This window comes from Nannobrachium achirus (assembly GCF_963921795.1).
Source record: "Nannobrachium achirus genome assembly, chromosome: 19".
Taxonomy (NCBI): domain Eukaryota; kingdom Metazoa; phylum Chordata; class Actinopteri; order Myctophiformes; family Myctophidae; genus Nannobrachium; species Nannobrachium achirus.
In genome coordinates, this window is record NC_137826.1 from 1,707,553 (window position 1) to 1,727,043 (window position 19,491).

The following is a 19,491-nucleotide window of genomic DNA, read 5'->3' on the forward strand; positions in this document are numbered from 1 at the left end:
GCACTACCAAATATGGGCATTCCCAGATATGTCCTTAATATTGATGACATTGGGACAGGGATCTCCATATATGGACATAAAACGGCCAAGGATGTAATTAATTTGCAAGTGTGATCTGGGAATGCCCATATATGCGCATGTTCTTACATTACATTGTCGACTAGGCCTATATATGGGCATAAGATATATGGGCATAAAAGGGACATGAAGCCAGAGTGTGCAAACCCATTCTGTTGAGAGCGGTTCCCCTGACATCACAGTGACATCAGAGCATGATGTCAGAGTGATGTCACAGTGACAAGAGTCTCCCACTTATTATAACTCTATGACTGAGTCTGACTGACTGCTCATGCTATACAATCAGACAAGTTTTAACAATTTTCAGAGCAGTTATGACATTATTTCTTTCATTTTCTCTCCTTCCCATCCCCCCATCCCATCTATCATCTTGAGCGATACATTTTCAAATTGATACATTTTCAAATTATCGACTATCCTTTCCAAAGACGTGTAACTAGGAGTCATTCAAAGTAGGCTAGCCTATATCTACTACAGATAGTCAGATTGATACCCAGAACAAGCTCACGTTAGAGTAGACAGATCATGGATATAAACTCTCTGCTCATCATTATCTCTCTCTCCTCTACTTGCCTATTTTAGACGGCGGAGCTCCGTCCAGCTGAGCTGATCCCAGGTCAGCGTGGAGGACCGACGCCCCCATCATCAGGACCAGAAGGAGGGACCATCAGGACCATGGGACGATGGGAGGCAGCCAGAGCAGCATCATGGTGGCCGAGAGAGAACACACACACCCCGTCCCGGCCCCGGGGACCACACAAACACCGTGCTGCAAGCCAAGGGCGGCGATCACTGCATTGTAATACAACTAGAAGGTCGGCCGGCTACGCCGGCCTCCCCTCTAGGTCGTCGCGTTGCGTCTATAGGAGTAAATATTCGTCGAAAACAAATCCCTGAGGTACAGGGTGGCCACGATCTGATGGTTTTTTTGAGAAAAAAATTTTTTTTGAGGAAAAAAATGTTTTTTGAGGAAAAAAAGTTTGCTATAGTACAGTGGTTATCAACCTTTTCAGACTGCGACCCCCAAAATAATCATATTTTAACTGGGGATCCCCCCACCCTGATGAGCACTAAGAATTGAGGCATTGCATTTTGTATAACACGGTTCTAATTTTCACAATTTCTGCCTCTAATGTTTAATTTGTCATTTTAGAGGTATTAAAAAGTCCTCAAATTGTCACTTTAGAGATGTGCAGATACCCTCTATACTCTTAAACTTTATGTTGGTTTGTTTACTGTTGAGTGAGAAAACAATGTTGCACATTAAGTTAATCGTCTGGGGACCCCCCAAAATAATTTGATTCACAGGTTGAGAACCACTGCATAATGAAAAGAATGGGAGAGCTGTGAGTATACATGAGTCTGTATTGTATGTCTGTAATGTATGTACAGTATGTATATATTGCTATTTGCTATGATGTAAATGTCAATCTTATCACCTTATTAAAGAAAGAGCACACATCTTAACATTGTTGCAGTTAATAATGAATGATTAAAATGTTCCCACCAAAGGAAACAGTGATTAAACATTAGCTAAATAAATGAAAGAATGTGCAAATTTCACAAATCATTTATTTACAATAACATTTTCACAGTTGTTTCGAAGGAACAATATTTTCTAGTGTACTTTTATTGTGGAGACCAGTAAACAAGTGAATATATTACATGTACTTTTATTGTGGAGACCAGTAAACACGTGAATATATTGAATGTACTTTTATTGTGGAGACCAGTAAACAAGTGAATATATTCAATGTACTTTTATTGTGGAGACCAGTAAACACGTGAATCTATTGAATGTACTTTTATCGTAGAGTCCAATAGTACAAGTTAGCAGGTTGAATCAGACCATCCACTCATTAGGGACAGCCTGTACGAAGAACACAGACAGAAGGATTCATATCATAACATGCCATGTTAGACCATAGTTTACCAGCATAACGGTTTGTAACCACACAGGCCCAGCCACCTCTGGGCTCATTGTCCCCCCACTTGGCGTAGGAGACTTTAGAACCATCAGTCCAAGCCCACGACCAGCCCCCCACATAAAGGTCATGCAGTCCAATCCAGGTGAATCTCTGTTGAGGGTCAAAGTTCTTGATGAGCAACAGGACATGGTTGGACTCGTCTAGATTGTGGATGGACACCAGGTTGCCACCTAGAGACACACAGTTCTTCTCCGCGTTGCCAAAGGTCATGGGTGTAGAGACGTACGTGTAGCAGCGGCCGTTGAACAAGTACCAGAACATTGGACAGGATCCAGTTTCTAACTCGGCCGAGGAAGCAGCGTCCAGGGTGCCTGCACACACACACACACACACACACACACACACACACACACACACACACACACACACACACACGGAAATAAAGGTGACCATGTTGGCATAGATAGAATAAACATTTTTGCAACAAAATGCTGCATTTACTGTATACACTCACACACAGAGATACATTTGCAGATGTTACAGTGCAGTTATGTTTGAGATAAAAAAGCTTGTGTAAAATATGGGTATAAATGTATACCATTCTGGGGGTCAGTGGATCTTGGGTTGGAGTCATCTTTGCCAGATTGGAAATGTTGACTTATCATGCCGGAGGCCATGGAGATAAAGCTGTGAAGATAGCCTGCCCGAGACAGAAGCTGTTGGTCCAATGACTCCAATTGTAAACAAATGACTTTTTCCACAATTGATTCAACACCTATGTTAATATGTAGAGTCATTTTGATGACCCTGCATTAAAATAACATAATACTGAATACAATGACATCAAGGTAATTATAGGCCTATTACTGAAATAGTGAATTAATCCTGAATCATCTCATATGTTGTTAGATGTTATAGGAACACTATAGTTCATATTGTTGTTAGATGTTATAGGAACACTATAGTTCATATCGTCGTTGTCGGGTGGAAACCTTGTATGTCCAAACGTGTTCGTTTCGTATTTATCGTTTAAAAAATTAACTAAACTAGTGAAAACAGCCGATCTACAAGTGGAAACCTTGTATGTCCAAACGTGTTCGTTTCGTATTTATCGTTTAAAAAATGAACTAAACTAGTGAAAACAGCCGATCTACAAGCACACAACGCCTTGCGGTGCGAAACGTTTTGTGCTTGTAGATCTGCTGTTTTCACTACTTTTATGCGGCGGCCTTGTATGATGAAGCAGGGCTTTGCTTTGCGAAGAAATGTACAGATTTGAAACTTGGAAATACAAGGTTTCTGCCCATGACGATATTGTTGTTAGATGTGTAATATATTAGGCTACAGAAGTTCCTCAGATTATATACAAAATGTTGCAAGGATGTTTTCAATTAAGTTAGCGCTAAGAGTAATATAACAGCCTGTCATGTGATTATTCTATAGCAGCCAGTCAATGGTGTAAGGTAACTACCTTCATTCTCTGGCTTCAGCTCAGCGGCATGCGAGGGACTGGTGTGCACGGTGCCTGGTACAAACACACACACGCACGCACGCACACACGCACACACACACACGCACACACGCACACACACACACACAGACACACGCGAGAATAAAGGTGAGAAATGGGACCAATTGTAATTGATGTTATCCTATGCAAAGTATTCTGTTCTGTCCGTCTGTCGTTCAATGTTATATCAAGACACATTAAGTGGTTCCTGTGTAAATAAGCCGTAAAGCTTAAAAGGATCTCCTTTTAGTTGACCTGTGATTTGTGCTGTAATGAAACAGTACTTTTTCCTATTGCAAACTTCTAATCAATTCTTCAATCGATCAATCAGTCGATCAATCAATCAATCAATCAATCAATCAACACCAGAACAGGTTCTTCAGCGATGCCATTGGCCAGTGGTATTCAACCTTCCCATTATTTATTCTGCATTTGAGCCACGCCACCACTGTTTGATGACATTTAGCCTCTCAGACCCCAATCTGGCCAACCATTGTAGCAGATTAGAAAGTCTGTTGTTGAGAGATTAGTCAGACCCAAAACCAAATATTAAAATAAAAAAGAGAGGACAGAGAATGGGAACAAGAGAACAAGTCAAAAGGATATCTACATACAGTATATACACATAGAGCCTCATAATGGTAGACATAAGGTGCAACCATAAGGTACATCTGTACACTCTATTTACATGGGTTTTACACATGGGTATATCCACAAGTTACCCAACAAGCTTACTGGGGGAAAGGGGGTGTGTTGATGTGGGGGTCCTTGAAAGACACAGAAAATAATAATAAATAAAAGAGATTGACAACCACTGCCTCATGAAACCTTATGGCCTTTTAACAGTGGTGTAAAGTAACTAAGTACATTTACTCAAGTGCAGTATTAAAGTGGGCGTGACACGGCCAAAACAGCTAATTATGGCTATCAAATTAGCCAATTTTTTTAATGATGTCATGTACCCCCATGTTAAATTACCCAATCAAATTAATTTATTGTAGTTATTGTACTGAAAGTAGTACTTTCTGTACAGTAACTGAATTAAATTAATTTGATTGGGTAATATGACGGGAGGGGGCGGAGTTGAGCGCTGAGTATTATCTAGTGAAACAACCCCAACAGAACTGTGCGAGGAGAAAATGCGACAATTCATGAAACAAATTTTAAAACAAGCAGTTCTAGGGGTAAAAATTTGATATCGAAAATAGCCGTGCGGTGCGTTATTATTCCTACCGTAGGAGACGCCGTTTGAAGGAGCGCTCGTTTTATTGTCCACGACATTGCAAGCGGCGCGAAGGCCAGCGGACCTTGGTCCTGCTCTTCGCCCCCGAGTGCCGCAGGCGCGAGTGGCCGCGAAGAGCGGGCCGGCCGCGCGAGTTACGAAGCCGTGGTGAATGCAATCGTTATATTTATGCCCAGGCCGTAAGGCCTGGGCAAGCCCACGATAAACGCCCTGTCCACGATAAACGCATTCACACCCGCCCGCGCAGTCAAAGTGACCACAGCCGAGCGCTCCAGAACTCCGCTCCAGCCAATCACAGGCCGCGCTTTCTAATTTATGCACACGCGTCTCCTATGGTAGGAACACTCGCGTGCGGTGCGGCGCTACCAGCTAACAACAACACATCACGTTGTGCGCGGCACTGCACGACGGACGAAGTATACATTCACTAATAACTGATACGGCCCTGCCTCCTTTTCAGAACGTTTGAAGAAAGACCACGTGACCTACTGTATCATAATGTTAAATTTCGGCCGGTGTCCCGCCCCGTACAATTTGGAGGTATTTTACATTATTATTTGAGTATTTCCAATTTTCAGTACTTTGACTTCCACTCCACTGCCTCTCAAAGGCAAATATTGTACTTTTACCATTATACTACATATCATTATATTTATATCATTTGAAAACTTTACTTACTAGTTACTTTGTAGATTTTGATGATTACAAAACAACTTCAGGCTTGTGACAGCGTATTTCTACATTGCAGTATTGATCATTTTACAGTCAAAAATTTTTTTTACCAACACTGCGCTGCCATATGAAAACCTATGGTCTTTAAGAGAAGCATTATTCTAATGTACCTAGTGCCAGGCACAGCAGGAGGAGTCCAGGAACCAGCAGCATGTCGTCTTCTAGAGGGGTCTCTGTGTGGATGGTCTTCTAGAGGGGTCTCTGTGTGGATGGTCTTCTAGAAGGGTCTCTGTGTGGATGGTCTTCTTGGGGGGTCCCTGGGCCAGAGGATGTTGGGTTGGTGGCCTCACAGTCTTCTAGGAGGCTGTGTGTCTTTTTATCCGTTCCAAATGATGGGCTGTCTTCACAGCTGGCATCGTTCGATTGGTCGTAATGCCCTCCAGCCCCATAAAGCAGGGCTCAGCGACCTTTTTGACATGAAGTACCAGGTCAGACAAACATTACGTTTAATCATGTCACACCAACATTTAGCTGTTTGTACCACATGAGTGACAAATGAACCCTTCTTAAATCTTTTATACAATGTGTTGACCGCCGAGTGTTTCTTTTGCTTATATTAGGGTATATGTTTAATTAATTGTCATCTCAACTCAGACTGGAAATGGCACATTTACAGTGATGTTGATAATAACCACAAACCCTATATACACTTGGTTGACTGTCCACGATTGGTGGAAAGTAGCCAATTACATTTACTAGTACTTAAAAATATTGTACCTAATTCACTTTGTACTTTTACTCAAGCACATTTTCATTGCCAGACTTTTACTTACTTGACATTGCACTTGCAGTAGTAATACTTTTACTAGTAAAGAGTACTTAGGTCAATTTTGTACTTTTTTCCACCAGGGTTCTGTACCAAATATCTTTGAGGAGCTGGTAGATTGATAGGGACTCTAGGTCTGGGGTTAATGTGGTTAATATGAAATGTTCATGTAAAATAAAATCATATTAAAATAATATATATATATATATATATATATATGTATATATATATCATGTCTTAAAGCCATTATAGATCTGAGGCCTGCCTCTTATGTAAAGACATGCAGTCTGGCACCGTGGATTAAATTCTCTAAAATTTCTAAAACAGAATGCTGTACATACAGTGGGTTCTCAACCAATGATCCCCAGCTAAATGGAGAGTTGGTAACCAAATGGACCCTTACAGATCTTTAACTCTTGAGTTACATTATTGTTCACTGCATTACAAGTTAATTTACCACACTATTAGAGAATGTAGAATGTTTTTTTCTTTTGATCAAGCTTTGCCTGTTATCTCTCCTATGGTGCCAACATCAATACAGCATGGAATTGTGGACACGATCTCTAAAATATTCGTTTTGGAACCGAGAGTCAACATCTGGGTTAATTTTTAATCACATTTGAGTCTGCAGTGGGGTAGAGAGAGGCTCTCATGATCTAGAATGCAGATCAAGCTTTTTGTGTGTGTAAATATCTTCCTCCACCGGCTGTCTGTCCGTCAGTCAGTCCGTCCGTCTGTCTGTCACGGCACACTTTTGCCCTACTCATATCTCCGCCATCGTTGCCAGTATCCAAGTGAAATTATCTACACACACTCCTTGCCTGCCAAACCACAACCTTCAGGACCCCCGGACCTCCACGGACCCCCTGCCACCGCCGCCAAATAGTGCAAAAATTACCAAATCAACACCCCAACTGGGCTGCTCACAGGGAATTCCCGGGGACCACCGACTCCTGCTGCTCGAACAGTCCTTCACCTTCATTGGTTTAACTTTGCCCCGCCCCCTCCCCTCATTGGCCAAAACTTTATTTGGCTTTACTCATCAACCGTTTGTCGTACAAACCTGTCAGTGGTGTCAATTGACTTGATTACTAGTCCTTAACCTTAATTGCTTTAACTTTGCCCCGCCCCCTCCTCTGATTGGCCAAAACATTATTTGGCTTTACTCATCAACCCTTTGTCCTACAAACTTGTGGCTGGTGTCAATTGATTTGATTAAGAGTCCTTCACCTTCATTGGTTTAATTTAGCCCCGCCCCCTCCTCTGATTGGCCCAAACTTTATTTGGCTTTACTCATTAACTGTTTGTCGTACACACTTGTGGCTGGTGTCAATTAACTTCATTAAGAGTCCTTCACCTTAATTGGTTTAACTTTACCCCACCCCCTCCTCTAATTGGACGAAACTTTATTAAGCTTTACTCATCAACCGTTTGTCGTACAAACTTGTGGGTGGAACCAATGCCACTTACAGGCCTCTTTGTGTATACTGTGACCTGACGGTCGCTTATCTCCCGATTAGGGAGTCTTACTGGTTCATACTAGTAAGACGCCTCAGGGTGACATGCGACCTCACCCTAAATGGCGAGGTCGTGCCAATTCTTGACCATCTGGACAGTGATGTATATCGGACCAGTTAACCATATATGGAGACCCCGGGCCCTGCATGATAGTCAACAATGTTATGTCAGACTCAGAACATGCCCATATATGGGCACTACCAAATATGGGCATTCCCAGATATGTCCTTAATATTGATGACATTGGGACAGGGATCTCCATATATGGACATAAAACGGCCAAGGATGTAATTAATTTGCAAGTGTGATCTGGGAATGCCCATATATGCGCATGTTCTTACATTACATTGTCGACTAGGCCTATATATGGGCATAAGATATATGGGCATAAAAGGGACATGAAGCCAGAGTGTGCAAACCCATTCTGTTGAGAGCGGTTCCCCTGACATCACAGTGACATCAGAGCATGATGTCAGAGTGATGTCGCAGTGACAAGAGTCTCCCACTTATTATAACTCTAAAATTATTCTATAGCCTATTTGTAATTAAGCTGTGTGGGTTTTGATACAAGTCCGCTCTGGAGACAGGAGCGCGATGCGCTCGTAATGTGATAAAAGCTGGAATCTTTACCAACTTTTTTTACGGTGCTATAGCCTATTTTTTGTATGAGTGAGACACAATGCGCTCATTTGGCCTATGCTGTGATGAAAGTTGGAAGCTACCAACTCAAAGAGCGGCATCATTCATTAGTTAATAGTTTCTCGTCGTAAAGTGTTTTACTGAGCAGCGAGCGAGTGGATGACCAGCATCCATCGGTGACGCGTGAAGAAAAAAAAACAAGCCCACAATCCCACATGTGCAACACGTTGCATAAGCGATCCTTTCAAGGTTCACATGTGTTGTTTCATGAAGAATATTTCTTGTAACTTGTTAAATCCATTGGTGAGAGAGAAAAGGAGAGACGAACAGACGTGACTCGATGCTGCTTTAGCAAGCGACCAAGCGTCCAGACGCAGACGGTGTGGTAAGCACTGATTGCCATGTTTGCTAATTATAAGCGACTATGGTCTTGATTTCCGTAAAGTTGCTTGTATGTATTGATCGTTCTGGCTGCTTTTTATTTGTTGTGATCTTTTAGATCGGTAATTGTCAAGTAGCTGATGTGGCGATGCTTATAGTTTTAAATTGCTTTTGTGGCCTAGATAATATCACTTTTTGGGGCTTATTTTCGTACACCTGGTTGCTTATTTCTCTCGCAAAGTCTGGCAACACGGATTTTCATTCCGTGACGGTTTAGTAGTGAAAACGATGTATTTTATGGCGATGCCAGCATTTTTGCTCATGTGAAAACACCCAAAAAACAAAACTCGCGGCAAATTGAAAAAGATTATGCTAATTATTTTGCAGGAAAAATTCCGGAACTGTAGTGAAAACATGCCTTCAGACTGAGTCTGACTGACTGCTCATGCTATACAATCAGACAAGTTTTAACAATTTTCAGAGCAGTTATGACATTATTTCTTTCATTTTCTCTCCTTCCCATCCCCCCATCCCATCTATCATCTTGAGCAATAGGCCTACATTTTCAAATTGATACATTTTCAAATGATCGACTATCCTTTCCAAAGACGTGTAACTAGGAGTCATTCAAAGTAGGCTAGCCTATATCTACTACAGATAGTCAGATTGATACCCAGAACAAGCTCACGTTAGAGTAGACAGATCATGGATATAAACTCTCTGCTCTTCATTATCTCTCTCTCCTCTTGCCTATTTTAGACGGCGGAGCTCCGTCCAGCTGAGCTGATCCCAGGTCAGCGTGGAGGACCGACGCCCCCCATCATCAGGACCAGAAGGAGGGACCATCAGGACCATGGGACGATGGGAGGCAGCCAGAGCAGCATCATGGTGGCCGAGAGAGAACACACACACCCGGCCCCGGGGACCACACAAACACCGTGCTGCAAGCCAAGGGCGGCGATCACTGCATTTTAATACAATACGTCTATCTCTAGTCCTTTATTTAAACACAACAGGACTATATAGTCTATATAGGCTGTTAAGGTTAATTCTACGGTTGCTATTCACCTCAAACTATGAGGTTCCTTCTTATGAATATTATGTATGAATCGGGCGCAGGATCTCAAATTAAGAGTGATTTTAAAATCATTTTAACAAAGACGGTGAGGTTGAGATGATATGCTGCAGATGTCAGACCGTGTCAGACTTGCAGTGCAGTCATCCTGTCACTGTGTGCAACATCCGGCAACATTGACATCATGTGACCTGATCATTTAACCAATCGCATCTGGCTGAGCCTGATCATGCAACGGGTAAGCTAGATGCAAAATTGACCCAAATTTAGAGTCAACGTTTTTCGATTCTACAAATGTCTTCTAAATCCTAACAGTTTCATGAGGAAAAAAACAAAAAACTATGTTGCTATAATTATCAGGTTCTCAAACTGTGTCATGTCAAGGACCCCCAAGCGATATGTATTTGGCCACGGACCCCCATCTCAAAATATTTTGTTCCAGGGACCCCCAGAATCAAAGATTTGAGTTAAGCCTAAACTAGATGCAGAATCTATTCTGCATCCAACTTAGGGCCTCAGACCCGTTGGCAAACGAGATGCAGCCAGGATGCAGCTTTCTCAGTACGTTTTTCTCTTTAGCAAAGTTACAAAGTTTTCCCTTTATTAAGCACAGTACAATTAAGTCAGTTTCAAGATTTTTTTAGCACAGTTTATTTTGAGCACTGTAGTGAGAAATTAATAGTTGTGCATTGTGCAAATGCAGGCTTTTTTCAAGTAGGTTCTATAAGTCATGCTTCTGAATTTATCCACCCTCCATGTGTCAGGCAGGGATTTCAGCCACTCCTGGAAGTCCTCGCGTTTCCACAAGGCGGGTCTTAACTCAAGCCTGGTGGGTTTAGGAATCACGCGGATGCAGCCAGTCTCCTGAGAATAACATAATATTCAGTCCATATTCAGTCTGCCTTTCCGTATGCTTATCATTTATAACCATGCATTTTAACGATGGCCAACAGATGGACGTTGCCGTATTTCTTAACAAGTCCATGACCATGTTATAATGTAGCCTAAATGTGATGGGTGAAACAAACGAGGCTTTTCCAGGTGGAACAGAAATGTGCTGTAAAGTTTAAAGTGTTTGAACCAAACTGGTGCAATATCTTCTTCTTCTATCCCATAACCCCGGAGGGTCGTTGAGGCACCACAGACGATCTGTTGACCAGCTCTCTCCATCCCTCTCTGTCCGCTGCAGCTCTCATTGCCTCACTGAGTTTCAAGTGAGTCCATTCTCCGATGTTATCTTCCCATCTTTTCTTTTGCCTCCCTCGTCTCCTGCCACCTTGTACGGTGCCTTGCAGGATGGTCTTTGCAAGGCCTGAGGATCTAGTGATGTGTCCATACCACCTTAGTTTCCTCTTTATGACAGTGGAGAGCAGGTCATCATGTGGGCCGATGGCTTGGCTGATCTTTTGCCGGACGTCCTCGTTTGTGACATGTTGGGTGTAGGAGATACCCATGAGTCTTCTGTAGCATCTCATCTCCATGCTCTGTATCCTCTTCTGCAGCTCTGCTGTAAGGGTCCATGATTCACACGCATAAAGGAAGATTGAGATGACAAGTGATCGCAGCAGTCTCACCTTTGATGCCAGACTGATGTTTTTGTCTTTCCATATGGGCTTGAGCTTTGCCAGGGCAGCAGTTGTTTGTGCGATCCTGGCAAGGACTTCCCGTTTGGATCCTTCGTCGGACACGATTGCTCCTAGATATTTGAAGCTCGACACTGTGTCGAGTGCCTGTCCATTGACTTTGATGTCTGAGCGGATGCCATTGTTGTTGTTGGTCATCATTTTAGTTTTTTCTATTCCATAGGCTCTGGAGGTGGTGTCAAGCCTTTCAACTAGGCTGGCAAGTTCTTTTTCTTCTCCAGCTAGCCCATCAATGTCATCCGCAAAACGGAGGTTAGTGATTGGTCTGCCTCCTATGCTGACAGCTCCTTGGTGGTCTGCCAGGGCATCCGTCATGATACGCTCCAGAAAGATATTGAAGAGAATGGGAGAGAGAAGGCATCCTTGGCGCACTCCGATTGTTGTCCTGAACCAGTCTCCAATAACTCCGTTGTGTAGAACTGCACTGGTAGCCTTGTTGTAAAGTTGTTGGATGACTGTGACAAGGTTAGGGCTGATGTTATATAGTCTCATGGTAGCCCACAGTGCAGCATGCCATACCCGGTCAAAGGCTTTCTTGAAGTCTATGAACACGTGGTAAAGATGTTGTTGGTGCTGCAGATATCTCTCACAGATAATTCTCAAATTGAAAATCTGTTCTGTGGTGCTCCGTCCTGCCCTGAATCCAGCCTGTTCTTCAGCTATGATCAGTTCAGCTTGAGGTTTTAACCTATTGAGTATTATTCTCAGAAGGACTTTGCTGGGATGGCTAATAAGACTGATGGTGCTGTAGTTTTGGCACAATTGTAGATTGCCTTTTTTTGGAAGAGTGATGATGAGTGACTGAGTCCATGCTGTAGGCCACTCCCCACTTTGCAAGATTTTATTGCACAGGAGGGTAAGAGTGTCGATCATGGTCTCTCCACCTGCTTGCACGAGCTCTGCTGGGATGTTGTCCACTCCTGCTGCTTTTCCTTTTTTCAGGGCTCGGACTGCTGCCTCAACTTCTTCACGGAGGATGAGGAGCTTGTCTTCTTCCTCCGTGGATTGAGGACATGCCAAGATGGTTGGATCTCCACTCGCTGTGTGGTTGTAGAGCTCAGAGCAGTACTCTGTCCACCTGCCCAATAGCTTCTGTTCTTCCACTAGGCATTCACCGGTCTTGCTCTGGATTGCAGAGACTCTGGTCTGTTTTGTTCTCGTTAGCTCCTTAACAGTTTGATATGCCTTCTTGGTGTTGTTGTTGGCATTCATGCTGTTCTCTATTTCTTGGCACTTTCCCTCAATCCTGTTCTGTTTTGCTGACTGCATGCCTTTCTTGATGCTCTTGTTGATCTTTCTATAAGCATCGGATCCTTCAGGCGAGTTCTTACTCTTCTTCAGGGCTCTCCGCTTGTCACACAAGTCTAGCAGTTCGTTAGTGACCCAAGGTTTCTTCTTTGGGCGGAGTTTGCCAAGGATCTCAGTGGCTGTTTCGGTAACGACTGTGTTCAACATGGTGGTCGTGCTATTGACATCAATTTCTTCTGCACCTAGGATGAGCAGTGGTGCAAACCTCCCTCCTATCATTGCCTTGAAGGCTTCAGCCATCTCAGGGTCTCGCAGTTTGTCCAGATCAAACTTCACTCTAGTGCACTTGGAGCTTTTGATCTTCTTCAAGCGTAGGCGAAAAGACATCAGGACAAGGTCGTGGTCACTCCCGATGTCTGCTTTTGGAAAGCTGCGTGTCCTACCGGTATTAACACTTGAGCGAAAGCGTTTCTTGACCAAGATGTAATCGATCTGGTTGTGGTACTCTCCACCGGGGCTGTGCCACGTCCATCGTCTGGAGGCCTTATGGGGGCCAAGTATGTTCGCCAGCAACAGGTTGTTGTACCTGGCGAATTCCAAGAGCCTTAAGCCTCTGTCGTTGGTCTCGTTGTTGCCGTATGGACCACATGAGTCTTTCCAGTTGGAATAAGCATCTTCTCCAACCTTCGCATTCCAGTCTCCTTGTACAATAATGATGTCCTTCTTCGGAGTTTGATCTAGAACTGCTTGAAGTTGATGGTAAAAGTCTTCCACCTCACTGTCCTCATACGTGGATGTTGGGGCATAGACCTGAATGATGGTGATGTTGAATGGGTTTGCTCTCATACGAATGGTAATGAGCCTGCTTGAGACTGGCCGGCAGCCCATGACAGTGTCCATAATGTCTTTGTGAACAAGGAAACCAACACCATGCTGGTGTTTGTCTTCCTTTCCACTGAAATAGAGCTTGTGGCCTACGTCAGTTGATGTTTCACCGAATCCTTTCCAACGTAGCTCGCTGATGCCCAAGATATTCCAGCGGTATTGATCCATTTCGTGGGCTAACTCTTCGAGTTTCCCATCAGCAGTTAGTGTTCTTACGTTCCAGGTTCCCACAACTATATTGTCTCTAGTGCGGAACCTGCAGAGTTTCCCAGTAGTAAACTTTCCACCTCCGTCCTGGTGGCCAACGGTAGGTGCGGTCCTTGTTGACCCGGGCGACGACCGAGCCGGTATGGGTAAAGCTGTAGTTGTCATCATGTGGTGTGTCTTGGGCAGTTGAACCTGGCGGCGCCCATCCCTCTCCAGGTCGGATGCAGTTTAACGTCATACCCAGGACTAATGCAATATAAAATAGGTTATTGCGACCGTCAGGTCGCAGTTACTATCAAAACCTCCACAAACTGTGAGTCCGTCAGTCTGTCTGTCACACGTCACATGTCACACTTTTGCCCTGCTCATATCTCCGCAACCGTTGCCCCGATCCATGCCAGATTTTGCACACACACTCCTTGCATGCCAAACTACAACCCCCGGAGCTCCAGGGACCCCCAGGTCCCTGGGGGACCCCCAGATGTAAAAAATGACCAAATGTGCAAAAATGACCAAATGACCACCGCAACAGGGCTGCTCACGGGGAATTCCCGGGGACCACCGACTCCTGGTGCTCCAGAACGGATGCAAAAGTGGTGGCGCCCCCAGTGGAGGACCCCCTGCCACTGCAGCGTACATAAAATGCCGTAACTCGGGCTAGGAGCGACCGGGAGAGCCGGGGCCGGTACCTATTCGTCCGCCTGGGCGGACGAATTCTCACATGGCCCTCTTCTAGCGCCACCATGTGGCGGATTCTTGCAAAACACATTTTTGGACACTGCTCCTACAATTTTTGCCCTAAAATCACTCAAATCGGTACACAGTATGTCTAAACTCATGTCATCAACATGGATCTGTCCCATATAGCGCCACCTTCAGGGTGATTTTTTAAAACACATTTTTGGACACTGCTCCTACAATTTTTGCCCTAAAATCACGCAAATCGCTACACAGTATGTCTACACTCATGTCATCAACATGGATCTGTCCCATATAGCGCCACCTTCAGGCCGATTTTTTCAAACACATTTTTGGACACTGCTCCTACAGATTTTGCCCTAAAATCACACAAATCGGTACACACTATGTCTACACTCAGCGCCACCATCAGGCCGATTTTTTTCAAACACATTTTTGGACACTGCTCCTACACATTTTGCCCGAAAATCACGCTGCGACCTGACGGTCGCTTATCTCCCGATTAGGGAGTCTTACTGGTATAGGCTACTTATAGGCTACTAAACGAACCCACTGTTTTACACCTGTAATTAACCTGTGATGTGATGTGACAATAAAGATGATTCTGAATGACCAAATTAAATTGTTGCTTTATCAAGTATTAAACTTAAATGCGTTGATTTCAATGCAATTTGCATTAGTCAAAACAAACCCATTGATAAATGAACTAGGGTTTAATTACTACTAAAGCTATGGAAGCCAATGCTTAGGGTAATATGTGCAACACCACCACCTCCTGTCCATAATCCGTTACTAAAATAATTAACTACCACTACAATCTGACAAAAATCTTTTAGCTCATTTGATTAAGCTGTAGTTTATGAGTTAGCTTTCAAATATATTCCCCATGTCTGCATGCTTGTGACCAAAAATGTTTGGTTTTCAAGAGATTGAATCCCATTGGACTTTCACGTGGGAGACCCGGGTTCGAAACCGGGTGGGGAGGTTCGGAGCACCTCCGTTACATTGGTGCCGTGACCCGGATTCGGGCTTCCCCGTAGGAGGAGGTCAAAGGGGGGTGAGTGTGGCGGAGAGAGTCGCAGCCCCAGCCTGAAGCCTCAAAAGTCTAGTATCTGCTCTCGTTCCATAGGGATGTCCCTTTGGAGTGATGGTTAAGATATTGGACTTTCACGTGGGAGACCCGGGTTCGAAACCGGGTGGGGAGGTTTGGATCACCTCCGTTACACACAGTCAATATGGGATAGATAAGTTGTTTTATTGAACACTGTCAGACAGATTATGCTATAGTACAGTGGTTATCAACCTTTTCAGACTGCGACCCCCAAAATAATCATATTTTAACTGGGGATCCCCCCACCCTGATGAGCACTAAGAATTGAGGCATTGCATTTTGTATAACACGGTTCTAATTTTCACAATTTCTGCCTCTAATGTTTAATTTGTCATTTTAGAGGTATTAAAAAGTCCTCAAATTGTCACTTTAGAGATGTGCAGATACCCTCTATACTCTTAAACTTTATGTTGGTTTGTTTACTGTTGAGTGAGAAAACAATGTTGCACATTAAGTTAATCGTCTGGGGACCCCCCAAAATAATTTGATTCACAGGTTGAGAACCACTGCATAATGAAAAGAATGGGAGAGCTGTGAGTATACATGAGTCTGTATTGTATGTCTGTAATGTATGTACAGTATGTATATATTGCTATTTGCTATGATGTAAATGTCAATCTTATCACCTTATTAAAGAAAGAGCACACATCTTAACATTGTTGCAGTTAATAATGAATGATTAAAATGTTCCCACCAAAGGAAACAGTGATTAAACATTAGCTAAATAAATGAAAGAATGTGCAAATTTCACAAATCATTTATTTACAATAACATTTTCCACAGTTGTTTCGAAGGAACAATATTTTCTAGTGTACTTTTATTGTGGAGACCAGTAAACAAGTGAATATATTACATGTACTTTTATTGTGGAGACCAGTAAACACGTGAATATATTGAATGTACTTTTATTGTAGAGTCCAATAGTACAAGTTAGCAGGTTGAATCAGACCATCCACTCATTAGGGACAGCCTGTACGAAGAACACAGACAGAAGGATTCATATCATAACATGCCATGTTAGACCATAGTTTACCAGCATAACGGTTTGTAACCACACAGGCCCAGCCACCTCTGGGCTCATTGTCCCCCCACTTGGCGTAGGAGACTTTAGAACCATCAGTCCAAGCCCACGACCAGCCCCCCACATAAAGGTCATGCAGTCCAATCCAGGTGAATCTCTGTTGAGGGTCAAAGTTCTTGATGAGCAACAGGACATGGTTGGACTCGTCTAGATTGTGGATGGACACCAGGTTGGCACCTAGAGACACACAGTTCTTCTCCGCGTTGCCAAAGGTCATGGGTGTAGAGACGTACGTGTAGCAGCGGCCGTTGAACAAGTACCAGAACATTGGACAGGATCCAGTTTCTAACTCGGCCGAGGAAGCAGCGTCCAGGGTGCCTGCACACACACACACACACACACACACACACACACACACACACACACACACACACACACACACACACACACACACACACACACACACACACACGCACGCACGCACACACACACACGGAAATAAAGGTGACCATGTTGGCATAGATAGAATAACCATTTTTGCAACAAAATGCTGCATTTACTGTATACACTCACACACAGAGATACATTTGCAGATGTTACAGTGCAGTTATGTTTGAGATAAAAAAGCTTGTGTAAAATATGGGTATAAATGTATACCATTCTGGGGGTCAGTGGATCTTGGGTTGGGGTCATCTTTGCCAGATTGGAAATGTTGACTTATCATGCCGGAGGCCATGGAGATGAAGCTGTGAAGATAGCCTGCCCGAGACAGAAGACAGCTGTTAGTCCAATGACTCCAATTGTAAACAAATTACTTTTTCCACAATTAATTCAACACCTATGTTAATATGTAGAGTCATTTTAATGACCCTGCATTAAAATAACATAATACTGAATACAATGACATCAAGGTAATTATAGGCCTATTACTGAAATAGTGAATTAATCCTGAATCATCTCATATGTTGTTAGATGTTATAGGAACACTATAGTTCATATTGTTGTTAGATGTTATAGGAACACTATCATATTGTTGTTAGATGTTATAGGAACACTATCATATTGTTGTTAGATGTTATAGGAACACTATCATATTGTTGTTAGATGTTATAGGAACACTATCATATTGTTGTTAGATGTTATAGGAACACTATAGTTCATATCGTCGTTGTCAGGTGGAAACCTTGTATGTCCAAACGTGTTCGTTTCGTATTTATCGTTTAAAAAATTAACTAAACTAGTGAAAACAGCCGATCTACAAGTGGAAACCTTGTATGTCCAAACGTGTTCGTTTCGTATTTATCGTTTAAAAAATGAACTAAACTAGTGAAAACAGCCGATCTACAAGCACACAACGCCTTGCGGTGCGAAACGTTTTGTGCTTGTAGATCTGCTGTTTTCACTACTTTTATGCGGCGGCCTTGTATGATGAAGCAGGGCTTTGCTTTGCGAAGAAATGTACACATTTGAAACTTGGAAATACAAGGTTTCTGCCCATGACGATATTGTTGTTAGATGTGTAATATATTAGGCTACAGAAGTTCCTCAGATTATATACAAAATGTTGCAAGGATGTTTTCAATTAAGTTAGCGATAAGAGTAATATTACAGCCTGTCATGTGATTATTCTATAGCAGCCAGTCAATGGTGTAAGGTAACTACCTTCATTCTCTGGCTTCAGCTCAGCGGCATGCGAGGGACTGGTGTGCACGGTGCCTGGTACAAACACACACACGCACGCACGCGCACACGCGCGCGCGCACACACACACACACACACACACACACAGACACACGCGAGAATAAAGGTGCGAAATGGGACCAATTGTAATTGATGTTATCCTATGCAAAGTATTCTGTTCTGTCCGTCTGTCGTTCAATGTTATATCAAGACACATTAAGTGGTTCCTGTGTAAATAAGCCGTAAAGCTTAAAAGGATCTCCTTTTAGTTGACCTGTGATTTGTGCTGTAATGAAACTGTACTTTTTCCTATTGCAAACTTCTAATCAATTCTTCAATCGATCAATCAGTCGATCAATCAATCAATCAATCAATCAATCAATCAATCAATCAATCAACACCAGAACAGGTTCTTCAGTGATGCCATTGGCCAGTGGTATTCAACCTTCCCATTATTTATTCTGCATTTGAGCCACGCCACCACTGTTTGATGACATTTAGCCTCTCAGACCCCAATCTGGCCAACCATTGTAGCAGATTAGAAAGTCTGTTGTTGAGAGATTAGTCAGACCCAAAACCAAATATTAAAATAAAATCGAACCTCTGTTCGAAGTGGAGCTGTGTGTGTGTGTGTGTGTGTGTGTGTGTGTGTGTGTGTGTGTGTGTGTGTGTGTGTGTGCGTGCGTGCGTGCGTGCGTGCGTGCGTGTGTGTGTATGAACTGTAAACTGTTCCTATGAGTGAGTGGTGAGTGTGCCTGGCCTGCACAAAACAGCGCCCCTCCTTTAACTAGTGTGTTGTGTGTGGCCACTCAAGGTATTGCCAGGCTACGGACACGGCCAGCCACCCAGCCACCCACCCAGGGACATACCCACGGACATACCTGTCTATTGGGAGCTTGTGTTCCACACAGCTCCAAAAAAGAGAGGACAGAGAGTGGGAACAAGAGAACAAGTCAAAAGGATATCTACATACAGTATATACAAATAGAGCCTCATAATGGTAGACATAAGGTGCAACCATAAGGTACATCTGTACACTCTATTTACATGGGTTTTACACATGGGTATAATAATAATAATAATAGCTGTGATTTATATAGCGCTTTTCTTAGTACTCAAAGTCGCTT